Source organism: Lithobates pipiens, unplaced genomic scaffold, assembly GCF_037356315.1.
Source record: "Lithobates pipiens isolate NorthernLeopardFrog02 unplaced genomic scaffold, aLitPip1_a1.2 Scaffold_18, whole genome shotgun sequence".
NCBI lineage: Eukaryota > Metazoa > Chordata > Amphibia > Anura > Ranidae > Lithobates > Lithobates pipiens.
In genome coordinates, this window is record NW_027507758.1 from 380,137,174 (window position 1) to 380,154,911 (window position 17,738).

At 42.5% G+C, this 17,738-nt stretch overlaps 1 long non-coding RNA gene across 1 annotated transcript; it reads right to left on the reverse strand.

Moving 5' to 3' along the window:
- Positions 1-468: 468 nt before the first annotated feature.
- LOC143990180 (uncharacterized) lies at positions 469-16,501 on the reverse strand. The gene is made up of 3 exons (XR_013277199.1): positions 16,444-16,501; positions 1,080-1,314; positions 469-987 (listed from the first exon to the last, which is right to left on the reverse strand). It is a non-coding gene; the product is annotated as an uncharacterized LOC143990180 (long non-coding RNA).
- Positions 16,502-17,738: the final 1,237 nt, after the last annotated feature.

The following is a 17,738-nucleotide window of genomic DNA, read 5'->3' on the forward strand; positions in this document are numbered from 1 at the left end:
TGATCAAAATGAAAAGAAAGGAACATTTCAAAGGTTAAATTATTCAATTTGAAGCTGTCTCAAAAAAATTAGGGACAGTCTACCATTATGTGTCAATAACAAACAAAATCTTCCAGCTCTGTTTATAACCCACAGCTAGACATCAACACATTAGATGACCTACATACAGAATTACACCTGGTATTCCGTGTCAGGTAATAATGTACTGGATGAATCATGCCACATTACATTTAGCAGGGAGAGTGAAAATAACCAGGATAATACCTTATGGAGGTATTTATATATTTTAGGAAAATACTGATAGCAGCTGTTTTACCAATTTATGAAGCTAATGTGCAATTTCTAAAGTCATTTTGCTAGGTTTTACCAAAGGTGAACATAATGCAGGAAAAGTCAGTACAGCATAGACTTTTACCGTTTCTTCTAAAAAACGTGCCAAAAATCCATGCTATTCTACACCTAGAGAAATTTACCTTTGAATTTGTTTCATTTCATCAGATTTTCCTTTTTTCACATGTCTGTTTTCTTGTTACCATTTTACATTTTACATTGCAACTTTTAGTGGCAGTCTTTTGGAGCAAAACTTTCATACCAGTGAATAAAAATCTAAATTGTGTCTATTCACATTAAATGGCCAAGTCCAATCAATTTAATACACTTGATAAATACAATACACCGTATGATATATATTATTTATATGATACATTATATAATACATATTCCCCACATAGAAGGACATAATAAATAATAATAATAATCATAATCATATTGACATATTTAATATTAATAATTGATAAACATGATTGGTACATACAGAAGCAATTGATAGACTAATGCGAATACAGATCCAAATATTGTAATCATCATGATAACTATAAACATGCAAACTTCATGATTTTAAAACAGGCTTGGCATCCTCGAACCAACACTTGATGCATTTCGTGGCGGTAACAGCCACTCATCGGGAGTAGGATGCATAGACTTTGGCTACAGCATAAAATAGAAAAATAATAAATAAATCACGTCTAAAGGGATATACCATATATGCAACAAGAGGGAACTAAGAACTTATACGTTACCTATGGTGTAGCTCATGTATGTATTGATATAGATATATAATTGACCCAGCCATTGGCCAAGGTGGATTGGAGCGGTGGCTCTGAGAGAGCTGTCTCATCCGGGGTTGAATCGCGTGTGATTCCCCCCTCCTCAGAATCCCAAAAGGAGCCAGAGAGGAGGCCATGGACAAGAACAGCCAGGGAGCAAGGGGGCACACTGCCAGAGGGGCCCAATCCATGGAACATATGTCAGGCTCTAGGAGGAAAAGTGATGGAAAGAAAATGAAATAAAATGTGTATAAGCATGAATCAAAAGCAAGGGATGCAAAGTATTGCACCAAATAAATGTATGTGTCATCAGTAAAAAATGTGTAATGAAAAAATGTGAACGCAATTACAAGTGATGATTGCACTTAAATTTCAGAAAAATATTGTCAAAAAATATATTAAATAAATACAAATAAGCACTGAGTTTATCAAAAGTGGAATACCAAATGCATTGCAATATTATAAGTGAAGTTAGAGGTGGATGTATGTGTGTGCATGTAAGTATGAATGTGTATGTGAATAAGTGCCTGTATATGGCTTGAACAGGGAGTAGATATTTGCTAGTAAATGTGATCAGGTGGAACCCCCTAGTTACCTGAGGTGTAGATCAGTAGTCCATGGAACCTCTCTCTAGAATGAAAAGGTGTGGAGTGAGCCACCCGATCATCCTGGCCGCATATACCCATGGCCGGGGGCTTGTCCCCGCCAGCGTCATGCATAGGCGCAATGACCCTGTGGAAGACAGAGCAAGTCCCCGCCTTCGGCAAATATGCCTCGGCGGGAGCTTGTCCGCCCCCTGGGAATTTTATTCCCACAAATAGAGCTTTCTTTTGGTGGTATTTAATCACCTCTGTGGTTTTTATTTTTTGCGCTATAAACAAAAAAAGAGCGTCAATTTTGAAAAAAAAAAACTGCATTTTTGTTTTATTTTTTGTTATACTAAATATCCCCCAAAAATATATGAAAAAACAATTTTTTCCTCAGTTTAGGAAATGTATGTATTCTGTATGTATTATGTATTCTTCTACATATTTTTGGTAAAAAAAAAAAATATCACAATAAGCGTATATTGGTTGGTTTGCGCAAAAGTTATAGCATCTACAAAATAGGGGATAGATTTATAGCATTTTTATTATTCATTTTTTTTACTAGTAATGATGGCGATTTGCAATTTTTATTGTGACTGTGACATTATGGCAGACACGTCAGACAATTTTGACACATTTTTGGGACCATTGGCATTAATACAGCGATCAGTGCGATTAAAAATGCATTGATTACTGTAAAAATGTCACTGGCAGTGAAAGGGTTAACACTAGGGGCAGTGAAGGGGTTACGTGTGTCCTAGTTTGTGTTCTAACTGAAGGAGGATGGGGACTGTGCAGGGAAGATAACAGATCGCTGTTCATAATCTGTATGAACAGACGATCTGTCACTTCTCCCCACAGAGAACCAGAAACCGTGTTTACACACACAGTTCCGGATTCTCCGTGTCTCAGTGGCAATTGCAGGAGCCCGTCAATGATCGAGACCGCCGGGTACTAGCATCAGCCCTAGTGGTCACAGGGCGAACCAACGTTACACAACGTTGTTTCGCCTAGTCATGCCATTCTGCCGCAGTACAACAGCGGCGACTGGTTGGCATGTGGTTAATGGCTGTGTGTTGAGTTATTTTGAGGGGACAGCAAATTTACACTGTTTTACAAGCTGCACACTCAAAAGTGTCATTTCGTCAGTGTTGTCACATGAAAAGATATAATAAAATATTTACAAAAATGTGAGGGGTGTACTCACTTTTGCGAGATACTGTATATTGCACTCCTTTATAATAGCCACCTTTATTTTCCAATCATTTTGTTCAATTTTCCAGGATAAATTAATATTGCCAATATTGAAAACCAGTGTGGTTACATTCTCCAACTTTCCCATTAATTATTAACAAAAAGGCAATGGAAATCATCTCACAAAACATTTGCATAATCTGTGTGTTTCCACAATTGTTATATGTAAGTCAGTTGATTATCAATGGACTAATAGCCACATTTAAAACTGGTAGTAAGAAGCCAATATTACTTTGTTAATAACAGCTGCTTGAAAGAAAGTTTTACCTTTATCTAAGCCAGCATTTCTCAACCTTTTCTTCAAGGCATTCTTAAAAAATAAGTAAAAATGTTAAGGTACCCCAGTCTCAAACATAAAAAAGGTAAATGTTACTTATCAATGGGAACCCTTAACCAGTGACAATCCATACAGCTGCCTTGACTAAATTAAATTGACATTAGAGCCCCCCTTCATCTAACAGTCACCTCTTCACAGAGAGAGGCCCCAATCACATCAGTTTTCCCTATACATAAAAGCCCCCATCACGTCAGTCATCCCTATACTTCAGAGGCCTCTACACATGAGTACGCCCATCACAATAGAGTCTGACGATCACATCAGAGCCTTACCTCCCCTTAATGTCAGAGTTAACACATCTCATCAGAGGTCCCCATCAAATCAGAGCTCCCTTATATACATGAGAACCCCCATGACCACAGAATCCCCCATTACATCAAAGCCTCCCTATCACATCAGAGTCCCCTATCACAACAGAGCCCCACAATCACAAACTCCCCCGTTACAGAACATTTCCTTCTAATCACTTTACATTAGAGCCCTACCTTTTAACTCCAACAGCGTGGCAGAGGGTGGAGGCGGAGCAGGTCCAAAGGGGGTGGGCTTTAATCTTCTCCTGCATGTTGGTAATAGTCCTGCATGCCTCTTGCCCTGGATCAGAGTCATGCATTGCCATTGTGCGGGCAAGATGGCAGCCATCACCATAGCAAAATATGACACCATGCATACTGGCCCTAGAAAATCATTGGTCACTATGTTGCTGGCAGCCAGATGGTTGGCCAGCATCATCACAACTCATAAAGCTGATCCATGACAAACTGTGTTCTATGTTCAACAAAATAAAAACACGTTTCCTCAGTATACAACTTTCTCAAAGGGTCTAAGATAAAACTAGGGTCAAACAGTGAATGCCACCCAGATCCCACGCAAATAGTATAAATAAATTGCTAACTCCTAGAGGGCCTTTATGTAGCTGCTCAGTCTGCAAAGTTATTATGCTCACCTCTGACCCATCCCCCACACCAGTTGTTTACCTCTGTATTACATCAGCAACCTGCTCCAGTGTTTAACTCCTATGCTAAGAAGTCCTCTTTAGCGCTTACACATATCCATAGATTTAGGCCGCGTACACACGGGCGGATGGTCTGCCCAACTTAGTCCGCTGAACCGTGTTTCAGCGGACAATCCGCTCGTGTGTGGGCTTCAGCGGACTTTTTCAGCGGACAGTCTGACGGACTTTGTCTTTCGGAATTTCCGTAATTTTGTCCGCTGAAACTTGGTTTTGTCCGTCCAAACTTGGTTTCATTGGACAGTCCGCTCGTGTCTAGGCAAGTTGGACGGACTAAGTATGGCGCATGCTCAGAAAGGATTTACACGGCCGAAGGTTGCATTGCAGTGTATTGGACGTCGTTTTTCTAGTCCCGTCGTACGTGCTGTACACGTCATCGCACAAGTTTTCAGCGGACTGTCTGTTCATCGTGTGTAGTCAAGTCCGTTCATTCAAAATTTGGACGGACTGTCTGTCGGATTGTCTGACGAACTTAGTTGGGCAGACAATCCGCCCGTGTTTACGCGGCCTTAAGTAGGGCTCTATGCCAAAAGTCCACAGTCCAAGGGGCCAAGAGAACAAGTATGCCACTTTGGCTTCTCAGGTACTATTGCCAAAACGATACCAAACTGAGCTAATGTGAACCTCAACTCCCAGAGGGGGTCAATGTATCAAAAATGTATGTCCTTTTAGGACAAAGTATAACTGCCATCATCTTCTGCCCCTCCTATGAAAGATTTGGAGGCATACTTTACAAATTTTCCAGTTATGGGGGACAGTACAAATTAAAAGAGAGTCCAGTCCAAAGGTTTCTTTTTTATACTGCGTAACAAGAGAAAGTCAGACATCTTTAGTATAAACGCTGTCCAACACAGAACAGGATCAGCCACATATTTCCATTCATAATACCGGTGATATTTCCTACTTGCCCTGTCATGGGGGTACCTCACAACTACTGTGTCCCTGGCTGAGCTCAAAGGGAAGGAAGTGGATGTTCAGGGTAATCCCCAGTTGGGGAAAGTCTTCTTTCCAAGTTGCCTGCATATGACACAGTAAGCGCCCCCAAGCTTCTCACAAGGGTCAACTTTCCTCTTCCTGAAGCCAAACTCCTCCCACACCCCTTTTACAGATCCATATATACATTTCCTCTAGGACAACGATGGCAGACATTGGCACCCCAGATGTTTTGGAACTACATTTTCTATGATGCTTATGCACTCTGCAGTGTAGTTGAGTATCATAGGAAATGTAGTTCCAAAAAAACTTGGGTGCCAAGGCTCATCATCACTGCTCTAGGGAAATGGGAGCTCTCTCGTGGTCACACAGGGAATTGCAACATGGCCTCTTAACCCTTTCCTACACACCCCCATTCAAGTTAATGCAGACTTAAATAAGGCTGACCAGCACTGAAAACAATTTCATTGCAGAGGCAGTAGACAATGTAGCAGGCCACAGCTGTAATACAGAGGTGAGTAAGCAGTTAGGGCAGTAATGGCAAACCTTGGCACCCCAGGTATTTTGGAACAACTTTTCCCATGATGCACAACTATACTGCAGAGTGCATGAGCATAATGGGAAATATAGTTCCAAAACATCTGGGGTGCCAAGGTTGGCCTGTCACTGAGTTAGGGTGTGGTTGGTTAGTGCAGTTTAGCCCAGGAGAGCAAGGGGGTGGTTGTTTCTGTAAGTTTTAACTGAGTTAAAACGGTACTTTAAACACTGGTGACTGACGATGGTCGAGATGGTCTATAATGCACCGCTATATATTCCTTTAACATTGGTGGTCAGTGGCAGTCATACTTGCAGTCATAAGTTAAAAATAAAAATGACACATACTACCTCAACAGTTTACACTATGTTAAATTTTACATGTTATACATGGATTTGTTTATTTAGTTTATTCGCCCTATTTCTGTTGTTTTCTTGTTCTCATTCCTTCAGGTGTTCTAGCAGTATCTTGGGTGGATGACGATAATTTTTTATTTGACAATATTATTGAAGCATGTTCTAATATGAAGTTCATTTCTTATTGAATATCTGCACCATATAAGGTTACTAGGTGTAACTATTGGTATTTGTATATACACTTGTTGCCAATACATAGCTGTTCCCTACCCATTTATGCTATGAGGCATTAGAATAGACAGAAAAAAAACTGTTTCCCAGGAAACTACATAACAGACAGTGTGAAATTCATGAAGCAATATTCAAGGACAAAAGGAAGATGTATTGCATAATTACCAATGGTTTTTTTGTATCTAAACTGACTATTTTGTGACTCATTTTCATGGTGAATCCTCCCACTAGCAGTTCCAGGAAGTCAATACATTACACAAGTGATATATTATAAATGTTGCTAGGTACTTTTTGTAAAATGTATCCATCACATCAGTGTTGTCAAGATATTTACTGGCTTTTTTTGTCCTCACTGGCAAACACATTGAAAAAAATGTGCTACAAATGAGATGATTTTCAACAAATGTTTTCAGACTCAAAAATGAGTGAGAGTTAAATCACTTGTTAACTAATGCGTTTAACCAGTGCTCTGAGCTGCAGTTGAATTAAAATCAATGTATCACATAAGTTCCTGCCAACAAGAAGTTATATTGTTTGTTAACCATTGATTCAAATAATCGAGGTAGCTGTAGCCTATCGCTAGGACTCCATAGACAATTTGTTTTTGTCTATGCAGCTGGGCAATCTGCCCAATTCCGGGTTCAAAGTTTCAATCTCTCTGCCTCAGGGATAACTATCCCCCAGAGGCCCCCCATGTCTATTTTATGTTTTTTTTTAAATACTTTCCTTTTGGGAAGTCTTCTGGTCACGCCCATGATCTGCACTGACACTACAGTTAGTTATACAGCTATGTAGTCATGGGCCCTGTCAGGTAAGCTGTATGGGCCCAATAATTTCTAAAGTGGCCCTGTCTATTATAATCACCAGAATCCTGAAGGATAAAATACAGGTCCACTTTATATCACACTTGTGGGTTGTCAGATTGAAAAAGATTTAGCTGTTTTATAACCTAATCCACCTGGTATGATTACTGCTATCAAAGTGAATGTGTGTCATCTTCCAGCTGTGTTTATAACTTGATGGTTGATCATGGTGCTTATTTATGATACCATTATGTTCAGTAGGACCATTATCAAACATTACTGATATTTTATTGTCTCCACCATCACCATATAAAAAATTCTACCCTGTTCTATTATATGTAGAAATATTCTGTACATAATTGATAAATAGTTTAACTTTTTAAAGCAGTCAATTAGGACACATAATCTGGCAAGGGGAATTCTGACAGGTGGATGCAACAGGGTGAGATGAAGGATAACTCATCACTGTCCGATCAGAGACTGGGGTAGGTTGTAATTCAGTTCCAAGGTAAGTAATGTACTGTAAGGCTGCTATCTTATTTCAACAGTTGTTAAGCAGGAAGGCTAAACTAACTTGCCTAGTGTGTCTAATCTGCAAATCTCTACATTGGTAATGGGAGAGCAAGTGCATAAAAAGCTAAAGAAACACTGCAGCCAAAACCTGAAACATGTGCTTATTAAAAATGCACTATATTTTCACTTAGAGGCTCTATTCCACCTAAATGCATTTTTTTCATTCGCCTATTCCTGTCTGCTCGTGACCCTGACCTTTTGGCGTGTCCCTGACTATCCCTGTTTGCCTGTGACCCTGAACCTTTGGTGTGTACACTGTTGTTCCTGTCTGCTAGTCGCCTTGACCTCTGCCTTATCCCTTACTATCCTTGTTGTTCCAGCCTGCTGCTTCCTTCTCCTGTAGTCTACCGTGAGCGTGAGCTGTGAGACCTTAGGGGCCGCGACCTGGAGCCAGACTGCAGCACAGTCCATCCTCACCACTTGAGGCTCTGGTGAACACCTGCTGGCTCTTAAACTCTGCGCCCTGGGGAATCTATGCTCTAGCTCTCACCGGGATCTGTGTTAGTGATCCAGTAGACCTGCTTCCTGAACCTCTCTGGGTACTATCGGCAGCAGTCAGTCCTAGGGCCCACTATCTTAACGGTGCACTTCCGACTCCTATGGAGTGCATTTGTCACCTGGTCTCAGGTGACCCGACAACCCTACTGAAGGTGGAACAGATGGTGGCTACGGTCAGGAGGAACACGAGTGCCAGTAAGTGTTGCTTGCAGAACTTGCAGGTGAAGTTTCAGGCTTGGAGGTTCAGCCAGAGCATCAGTTAAAGAGCTGGACCCAGGGGAACTGAGATGACAGGCAGCCAGCACAGGCACTCTGAGACATTGTTACGCCAAGCAGGAAACAGGAGCAAGGTCTCAAGGATAGTCGGGTTCGGTAGCAAGTGGGCAGTGAGGTAACAAGGCATTAAGCAGAAGCAAGGTCAGATGGGAAGCAGGGATCAGGAAACAGTAATCAGAAATATAACAGAGTCCAAAGGCAGGGTCGAGGAAAGCCAAGTTCAGCAACAGGTATCAAGCAAGGTGTAACATGATTTAGGATATCAGGACACAGCTGAAGATCTCAGGAGTCAGGGCACCCTTTAAATTGGCACCAATTGGGGCTAGCGGGGTGCTCCTGCATGTGAACACAGTTCGTCACGCACGCACATTGGTGCATTTAGGAATCTGCTGTTGCCCGCAGGTGTGCGCATGCGCACGTGTGTGTGTCGGGTGCATTCTAACAGTTCTCTTACATATATAGTCCCTTATCCCAAGAGTTTGCATACTATTGATGTTGGGCTAACTGGTCTGTAATTCCCAGGGATGTATTTTGGCCCTTTTTTAAATATTGGTGGCTTTTCTACAATCAGCTGGTAGCATTCCAGTCAGTAGACTGTCAGTAAAAATTAGGACCAATGGTCTGGCAATTACTTGACTGAGTTCCCTAAGGACCCTCGGGTTCAAGCCATCTGGTCCCGATGACTTATTGATGTTAGGTTTTCCAAGTCTATTTCTAATTCTGTCCTCTGTTAGTCATGAGGATGCTTCCTGTGATATTTCATGAGGATAAACATGGCAGTTTTGGTTTCTGAAGCTCCCAATTCCCTCGTGAAGACTGAGGAGAAGACTAAATTCAATATCTTCGCCATCTCACCATCCTTTGTAACCAGATTCCCTTCCTTATTCTTTATGGGGCCAATATGGTCTACCCTCCCTCTTTTACTGTTTATATACTTAATTATTTTATTGGGATTTTTTTTGCTCTCCTCCGCTATGTGTTTTTTGTGTTCTATCTTAGCCGATCTAATTGCACCCTTACATTTCTTGTTGCATTCTTTGTAAAGTCTGAATGCTGATGATGATCCCTCAGCCTTGTATTTTTTGAAGCCTTCTCCTTTGCTTTTATATGCATTTTTACATTGGAGTTAAGCCACCCATGACTTTTGTTTGCTCTTTTAAATGTATTTCCCAATGGGATGCACTGGCTAATGCCCTTATTTAATATGCTTTTAAAGCAACCCCATCTCTGCTTCGTGTTCTTTGTTCCTACGATTTTATCCCAATTTATATCTTCTAGCAAGGTTCTAGCAAGGTTTGTCATTTAGGGAAGTTGGCTCTTTTGAAATTTAGTGTCTGTGTATTCCCCTTATGTTTTATATTTGTGTGATTTATACTGAAGCTAATTGACCTGTGACCGCTTGTCCTAAATTGTCCCTTATTTCGACATCCGTGATCAGGTCTGTATTGTTGATAATCAGTAGGTCTAGTAACGCTTTGCTTCTAGTTGGTGCGTCTACCATCTGACCCATGAAATTGTCCTGCAAGACATTTAGGAACTGGTGAATGCAGGATTCCTTCCACCCAGTCTATGTGTGGATAATTAAAATCCCCCATTATGATGACACCTCCCATCCTTACCGCTAATCCAAATTGTGATAGGAGGTCCCCCTCCTCCCTCAGGTAAGGGGGGCCTATAGCATACTCCCAGTATTACTTTCCCCTTGTTTTTATCCATTTGGACCTTTACCCATAAGGATTCCTCCTCAGCTCCCCTAGCGATATCATCTCTCACTTTCACTTGTACATTATTCTTGATATACAGGCATACCCCTCCCCCTTTTTTTACCCTCTCTATACCTGCGATAAAGGGAATACCCTTGACTGGTTTCCAGCCAATCATGAGAGCTGAACCAAGTCTTTGAAATTTCCACAAAATCGAAATCCTTCTCGTACAACAGTATTTCTATTTCTCCCATCTTGTCCACCAGGCTTCTGGCATTGGTGAAAATGCTACGTAGTTTAGACCGGTCGCATACTGTCTTCTTATTGCATGTTCTGAGGTTGCAAATAGGACTTGTTACTATTTTTACCTCAGGTTTATGTGCTTTAGTCAACCTACCACTAATGCCCCCAATACTACCCTCTGGAATATGTTCCACGCTGACTATGTGTGCCTCTGGACCCTCCCCCTGTTGCCTAGTTTAAAAGCCCCTCTAACTTTTTTGGCCATCTTCACTCCCAGCAGATCTGCACCCTCCTTATTTAGGTGCAGTCTGTTCCTTCTAGAGAAGTCTGAAAAGTCTGCCCAGTTCTCCAGGAACTCAAACCCCTCCTTACTACACCAGCTCCTCAGCCACTTGTTTACTTCCCTAATCTCCCTTTCTGGTGTGGCTCAAGGTACCGGTAGTATATCTGAGAATACTACCTTGGAGGTCCTTTTCCTCAATTTAGCTCCTAAGTCCCACTCCATCTGCCTCTGACTTGTCATTGCTGCCAATGTGCACCATGACAGCCGGGACCTACCCAGCCCCTCCCAGGAATCAGTCCACCAGATCCGTGATGTACCGAACTCGAGTGCCCAGTAGACAGCATACAGTTCGGTGCATTGGGTCTTTGTCACAGATTGCCCTCTCTGTCCTCCTAAGAATTAAGTCCCCTACCACCAGAATTTGTCTTTCCTTTCCCTTCACTCCCCCCCCCACTCTTACTGGAGGAGTTCTTTCCCTGGCAGCTAGGGAAGTTCCTCAGCTCCAGCAGTGCTGGTCTCTGACTGGTTTCACCAATGGCACTCAAGGGGGCGTACTTATTGGAATGTTCCAGCCCAGGATCTGCCTCCCTGGAACTTTCTCCTCTACCCTTCGTGACTGTCACCTATCTACATTTTTCTAGTGCCTGTACCTCTTTGTCTCCATCTGCCTCTGTGCTGGCCCCTGCCGGCACCTGCCTGGTACGTTCCCAGCTTTCCTTTATTATATGCATACATGCTGCAAGATGTACACCAAGTTGCATCTCCATACCCGCCGGGCATCGTACCTACTAATTTAATGAGGATTGGGGTTTATACCCTGTCCAAATTAACTAAAAACTAGCTTCCTGACACTAATACTCAACAATACAAGGTACTCAACAATACAATACACAGGTACTCACAGTCACAGGCCACTTGTACTCACAGCCCACAGGAAAGGTAAAAATATTTACCTTTATCCCCCCTTTACTGTGCAGCCCTGCACTTGGGTACTCTGGGCTGGAGACAGGTACTCGGGTACTCTGATGGGCTGCAGATAGGCACTTGGGTACTCTGGGCTGGAGACAGGTACTCGGGTACTCTGATGGCTGCAGATAGGCACTTGGGTACTCTGATGGGCTGGTGACAGGTACTTTGGTACTCCAATGGGCTGGAGACAGGTACTCGGGTACTCTGATGGGCTGCAGATAGGTATTTGGGTATTCTGATGGGCTGCAGGTAGGTACTTGGGAACTCTGGGCTGAATACAGGTACTTGAATACTCTGATGGTTTGTGGATAGGTACTCAGGTACTCTGATGGGCTGCATATAGACACTCGGTTACCCTGATGGGCTGCAGATAGGTACTCGGGTACTCTGGGCTGGAGGCAGGTACTCGGGTACTAAGAGGGGCTGCAGATAAGCACTTGGGTACTCTGATGGGCTGGTGACAGGTACTCTGATGGGCTGGTGACAAGTACTAAGGTGAGCTGGTGACAGGTACTCTGATGGACTGGTAACAGGTACTCTATATTACAGGGCAATTAGTGTTTTTTACGTTACACTGTAAGCAGTAGCTAGCTGTTACAGCAATCTCCTCCTCACACAGGATCGGTGTGTAAGGAGGACAACCCGGTAACAGCTAGTCACCGCAGTTTGTTGACGTTTGTGACCGGCTGTAAGTGGACACAGCAGGTCATGTAGTAAAGAGCCAATTCCATTGGCTCTTTTCCTTGATTGGGGATGGGCTGTGTCAGAGTGACATGCCTCATTCCAGATCGCCAGGCTGCGTGCCCCTAGGGGTGTGCACAAAGACAGTGCATGTGATTGGCTGTGATTGGACACAGCCAGTCATGTGGTAAAGAGACATTTTCATTGGCTCTTTACCCTGATCGGGGATGGGCTGTGTCCCGAGGGACATGCCCAATCCCTGATCGGCGCACTGTGTGAGAGCAGCGGGAACGAGCAGACGTCATATGATGCCCACATGGAGAGATGAAAGGTTCCTGTCAGTGTAATATTACAATGTGCCGGTAAGGAAGAAGTTAAAGAAAAAAATACAGAAAGGTAAATATATAGCCCTTATGTCTTTGTTAACTTCCTTTAAGGATATTAGATTTGACTGGAAGGATGTGAATAAAAATGGTAATGATAAACATAAATCTGCTCCTCACACATTTAGTAACTGGTTACAAGTTTTCTGTATCAATGCCAGAGTGCTGGGAGAAAAACATCCTGAATGCTGCAGTGGTTTGTTCCAGCATGTTGAGATCAACTTAGGCGTATTGGAATTTTAATGGTTTCTCTTGGTTCTTTTATGATGAATCATTTAAAAAAAAACTCTCCGTTCATAAATTCTTGGGGAATGGAGAATGAAAGATGTGAGGTTGTGGCTGAATTTGTTGCTACCTCAGAAACAATTCCCCAGGTCATATGTCACCTCTCCTGTGTGTTTCTGGGGTGGCTTGTGTTTTATTATTAATGAAAGACAATGTAAGTGGCCCAACTCCTGTAAATATGAGCATGAATGTGCTTATTGTGCTGGTGCCCATTCTGCTTCCTGCTGTTTTAACACATTAGTGTTTACTGGTGCACAACAGCCTACATTTTTTTCAAAAAAGCAGTAACACCAGTGAACTTAACAAACATGTTACAGTGGCTGCACATTTGACCAGATCAACACATAGTGGCCTTGTTGTATAATGGTTTCTCTGTTGGCTTCCCTTTGCCTTTACTGGTTATGGCTGTTTGGTTTACAAAAATTTGCCTTATGTTTAGTGTCATGCTGCCATTGTTGAGGAGAAAATGTTGAAAAAAGTTTGCAAAGGGAGGGTGGCTGGCCCAGTTGCCTCTCCTCTATTTCCTTAGGAGATCACTCCCAACAAAGAACCTAACTTCTTTTATCTCATCCATAATTTATCTTATCTGGGTGGTCTTTCTTTGAATGATAACATTGATCCTGTACTGTGTCCTATTCTTCTTTTGATGATGCCTTTGTAATAATACATGGAGTTGGACAGACTGCTTTGATGTCAAGGGTGGATATTAAATTTGTGTTTCGTCTTTTACCAATCCATATTACAGCTTTTCTTTGGGTTATTATTTCCATGGCTGTTATTATTTTGAAAAGTGCCTCCCATGGGATGTTCCTTATCATGTTGTTACTTTGAGATGTTTTCAACTTTTTTGGAAGGGATTGTTAGGTTTCAAACAGGTTCATCCAATTTGAGTCATTATTTGGATGATTTTTATTGGACCTGCAAATTCTTTGGGTTGTTTGTATTTTCTTAGTATATTCTAGGTTACATGCCATATTTTTGGGGTTCCTTTGGCTCTTGAGAAAACTATGTATCCCACCACTTGTATACAATTTTTAGGCATCACTATTGTTACAGATAACATGGAATTTTGTTTACGGCTGCTCTTTGTGGCAGGCACCTTTTTGTTTGGCATGGGCCCTTAATTTGTTAATTGATGCTTCAGAGGCTGTTGGCTATAGTAGATTTTGGCAAGGTCATTGGTCAGATGATCTTTTGCCTTTTGGCAAGACAAGGGTTTAACTAGGATTATTGTTGTAAATCTTTCCTGCTTTGGTTGCTCTTGAACTGTGGGGTTCACACTCCCATAATCATTGAATTTTGTTCCATTCTGATAATCAGGGAGTGGTGAATGTGATCAATTTCTTGTCCTCCTAATCTATGCCAGTGATGATTGTTCTTAGGCATTTTGTGTTCAAGTGCTTAGAGTTTAGGCTCGGTTCACACCTAAGATGGATCCGTCTCACAGCAGGGGTCCGGTGCGTCTTGGTTCACCATCTCAGGTCCGATTTAAGCCCGAATTCTGGGTTGAATTTGCACCTGAAATGGACCAAAAGACGCACAGAATTTATCTTCAAAAAACGCACCGAATCTGCTGCGGAGATATGTGAACCGGGGCTCCATAGAGTGCCGGTCAAAATGTTCCGCCGTTGCGAATTGGATGCGGGGATTCGCAATGGTGTGAACCCAGCCTAAAGCACAATATGCTGCTGTTTTTTTTTGATAATGTCATTGCTGACTCTTTGTCCTGATTGCAGATGGATCGCTTTCAGCTCCTAGTAACAGATGTAGACAACATTGGATGTCTGTGCCTGCTGCATTTATGGGACCTGCTTTGAATCCCGTTAGCCTTGCCATTTGGACCTCAATAGCACCTTCTATGTGGGTGAATTCTCAAGCCCCGTGGTATTCATGGTGCTCTTTCTTGGCTGATTCTGGTTGAGAGGCATCTTTGTTTTCCATGGAATTTCGTCTTGTCTCTTCTGAAATATTTGATATCCTGATGTTACCCTTATTCCTGTATATTGAAAACTTTGGCCGGCATATTCTTTTTTTTTTTTATTGAATGGTGTGCCTTCTGATATGAGCTTCTTCAGTGAAACACGCACTAGAAGGATATCATAGGCAGCAGGTGGTTGCTGATTTCAGATGGCCAATTACTGCAGATGTTTTGGTGCATATGTGCAAGTCCACCAATTCTGTTTGTCTTTATGCTTAACCAATTCCTTCCCTGCCCATAGTCAAATGATGTCCGCAGGAGGGATCTCCCATCCTGGGCAGGCGTTATATGATGTCCTCGGCTTCCCAGCCATCTAGGGGCGCACACGCCCACCGCACCACTCGGGAGCCAATGCGCTTGGTGGCGGCTACGATGTTCGCCGGGAACCTGTCATTGCCGGTAACAGAGCAGGGACGTGGATCTGTGTGTGTAAACAAACAGATCCACGTCCTGTCGGGAGAGGAGACCGATCGTGTGTTCCCAGTACAGAGGAACACTGATCGGTCTCCTACCCTTGTGAGACCCCTCCCCCTACAGTTAGAATCACACCCTAGGTAACACATTTAACCCCTTTATCACCCCCTAGTATTAACCTCTTCCCTGCCAGTGACATTTATACAGTAATGAGTGCGTTTTTATAGCACTGATCGCGGTATAAATGTGAATGGTCCCAAAATAGTGTCAAAAGTGTCTGATATGTCCACCACAATGTCACAGTCATGATAAAAATTGCAGATTGCCGTCATTACTAGTAAAACAAAAATAATAAAAATTCCATAAATCTATCCCCTATTTTGTACACGCTATAACGTTTGTGCAAACCAATCAATATACGCTTATTGCTTTTTTTTTTACCAAAAATATGTAGAAGAATATATATCGGCCTAAACTGAGGAAAAAATTAGTAAAAAAAATTGGGATATTTATTATAGCAAAAAGTAAAATATATTGTTTTTTTCAAACTTGTCACTCTTCTTTTGTTAATAGCACAAGAAAAAAAAAAACACAGAGGTGATCAAATACCACCAAAAGAAAGCTATGTTTGTGGTACAGTGTTGCATGACCGCACAATTGTCATTCAAAATGCGATAGCGATGAAAACTGAAAATTGGCCTGGGCAGGAAGGGGGTGAAAATGCCCTGTATTGTAGTGGTTAAGAATCCTTATTATTCAAGGTATATTTTAGTCTTTGTTTTTTTTGGAGCATTCTGCATTTCTGAATTGCTGCCTCGTAATGCCTAAGATTCCTCAATGAGTCTTGTACAGTGTGGTTTTTATTATTTATCATATTTGTTAAATTTTTCCAGTTTTGTCTACAGTCCCATAGAACGTGGGGAGCAATACATTTGCCTTGCCCATCTATGAGACAGACCTAAAAATGAAAAAAGTGCATAGCAACTTAATTTATTTGAATACCTACCTGTAATTGGTTTAAAGATTAGTCACATTTGCCCAATGGTCCGCAGCTGCAGGTACCTATATAAACAAAAAAGAAGTTCATAGTTAGCTGTCAGATGGTGGTTATCATTTGACATACACACATCTGCTGCTGTTGCTCATCTTGAAAACGTTAACTGCGTAAGCTGATGGAGTGGGTTGGTCCCACTGACAGAGATGAATGAATGCACCACTGCCTTGTCTTGGATGATCAGTCTCCTCTGCTTCAATTTGCTCCTGCACCACCGGCTTTGCCTGCTTCTTCATGGCCCTCTGGTTCAGCTGCCTCTTGTCCTCCTTTTCCCAATGATGCCTTGGCCCCCCTTGCTGCCTTCCAAGACCTTCGCTAGATGCCTTCTGGGACCGATCCCCCAGCTGTGACTCAGTCTGCTACACTCCCTGCTGTCTGCCCTCTTCCTGTTCAGAGCTTAGAGCTGTCCGCTGGCAACAAAAGTTAGTAACCCCTAAGTGAAAATGTCCAAATTGGACCCAATTTGCCATTTTCCCTCCCTGGTGTCATGTGACTAATTAGGGTTACAAGGTCTCAGGTGTGAATGGGGAGCAGGTGTGTTAAAATGTGTTGTTATTGCTCTCACTCTCTCATACTGGTCACTGGAAGTTCAACATGGCACCTCTGAGAATCTGAAAAAAAGAATTGTTGCTAAGATTGCCAAGACCCTGAAACTGAGTTGCATCATGGTGGCCAAGACCATACAGCGGTTTAACAGGACAGGTTCCGCTCAGAACAGGCCTCGCCATGGTCGACCAAAGAAGTTGAGTGCACGTGCTTAGCGTCCTATCCAGAGGTTGTGTTTGGCAAACATATTCTTCTAAAGATGATGCACAAGAAAGCCTGCAAACAGTTTGCTGAAGACAAGCAGACTAAGGACATGGATTACTGGAACCATGTCCTGTCGTCTGATGAGACCAAGATAAACGTATTTGGTTCACATCGTGTCAAGCATGTGTGGCGGCAACCAGGTGAGGAGTACAAAGACAAGTGTGGTGGTGGGAGTGTCATGGTCTGGGGCTGCATGAGTGCTGCTGGCACTGCAGAGCTACATTTCATTGAGGGAACCGTGAATGCCAAGATGTACTGTGACATACTGAAGCAGAGCATGATCCCCATCCTTTGGAGACTGGGCCGCAGGGCAGTATTCCAACATAATAACGACCCCAAACACACCTCCAAGATGACCACTGCCTTACTAAACAAGCTGAGGGTAAAGGTGATGGACTGGCCAAGCATGTCTCCAGACCTAAACTGTATTGAGCATC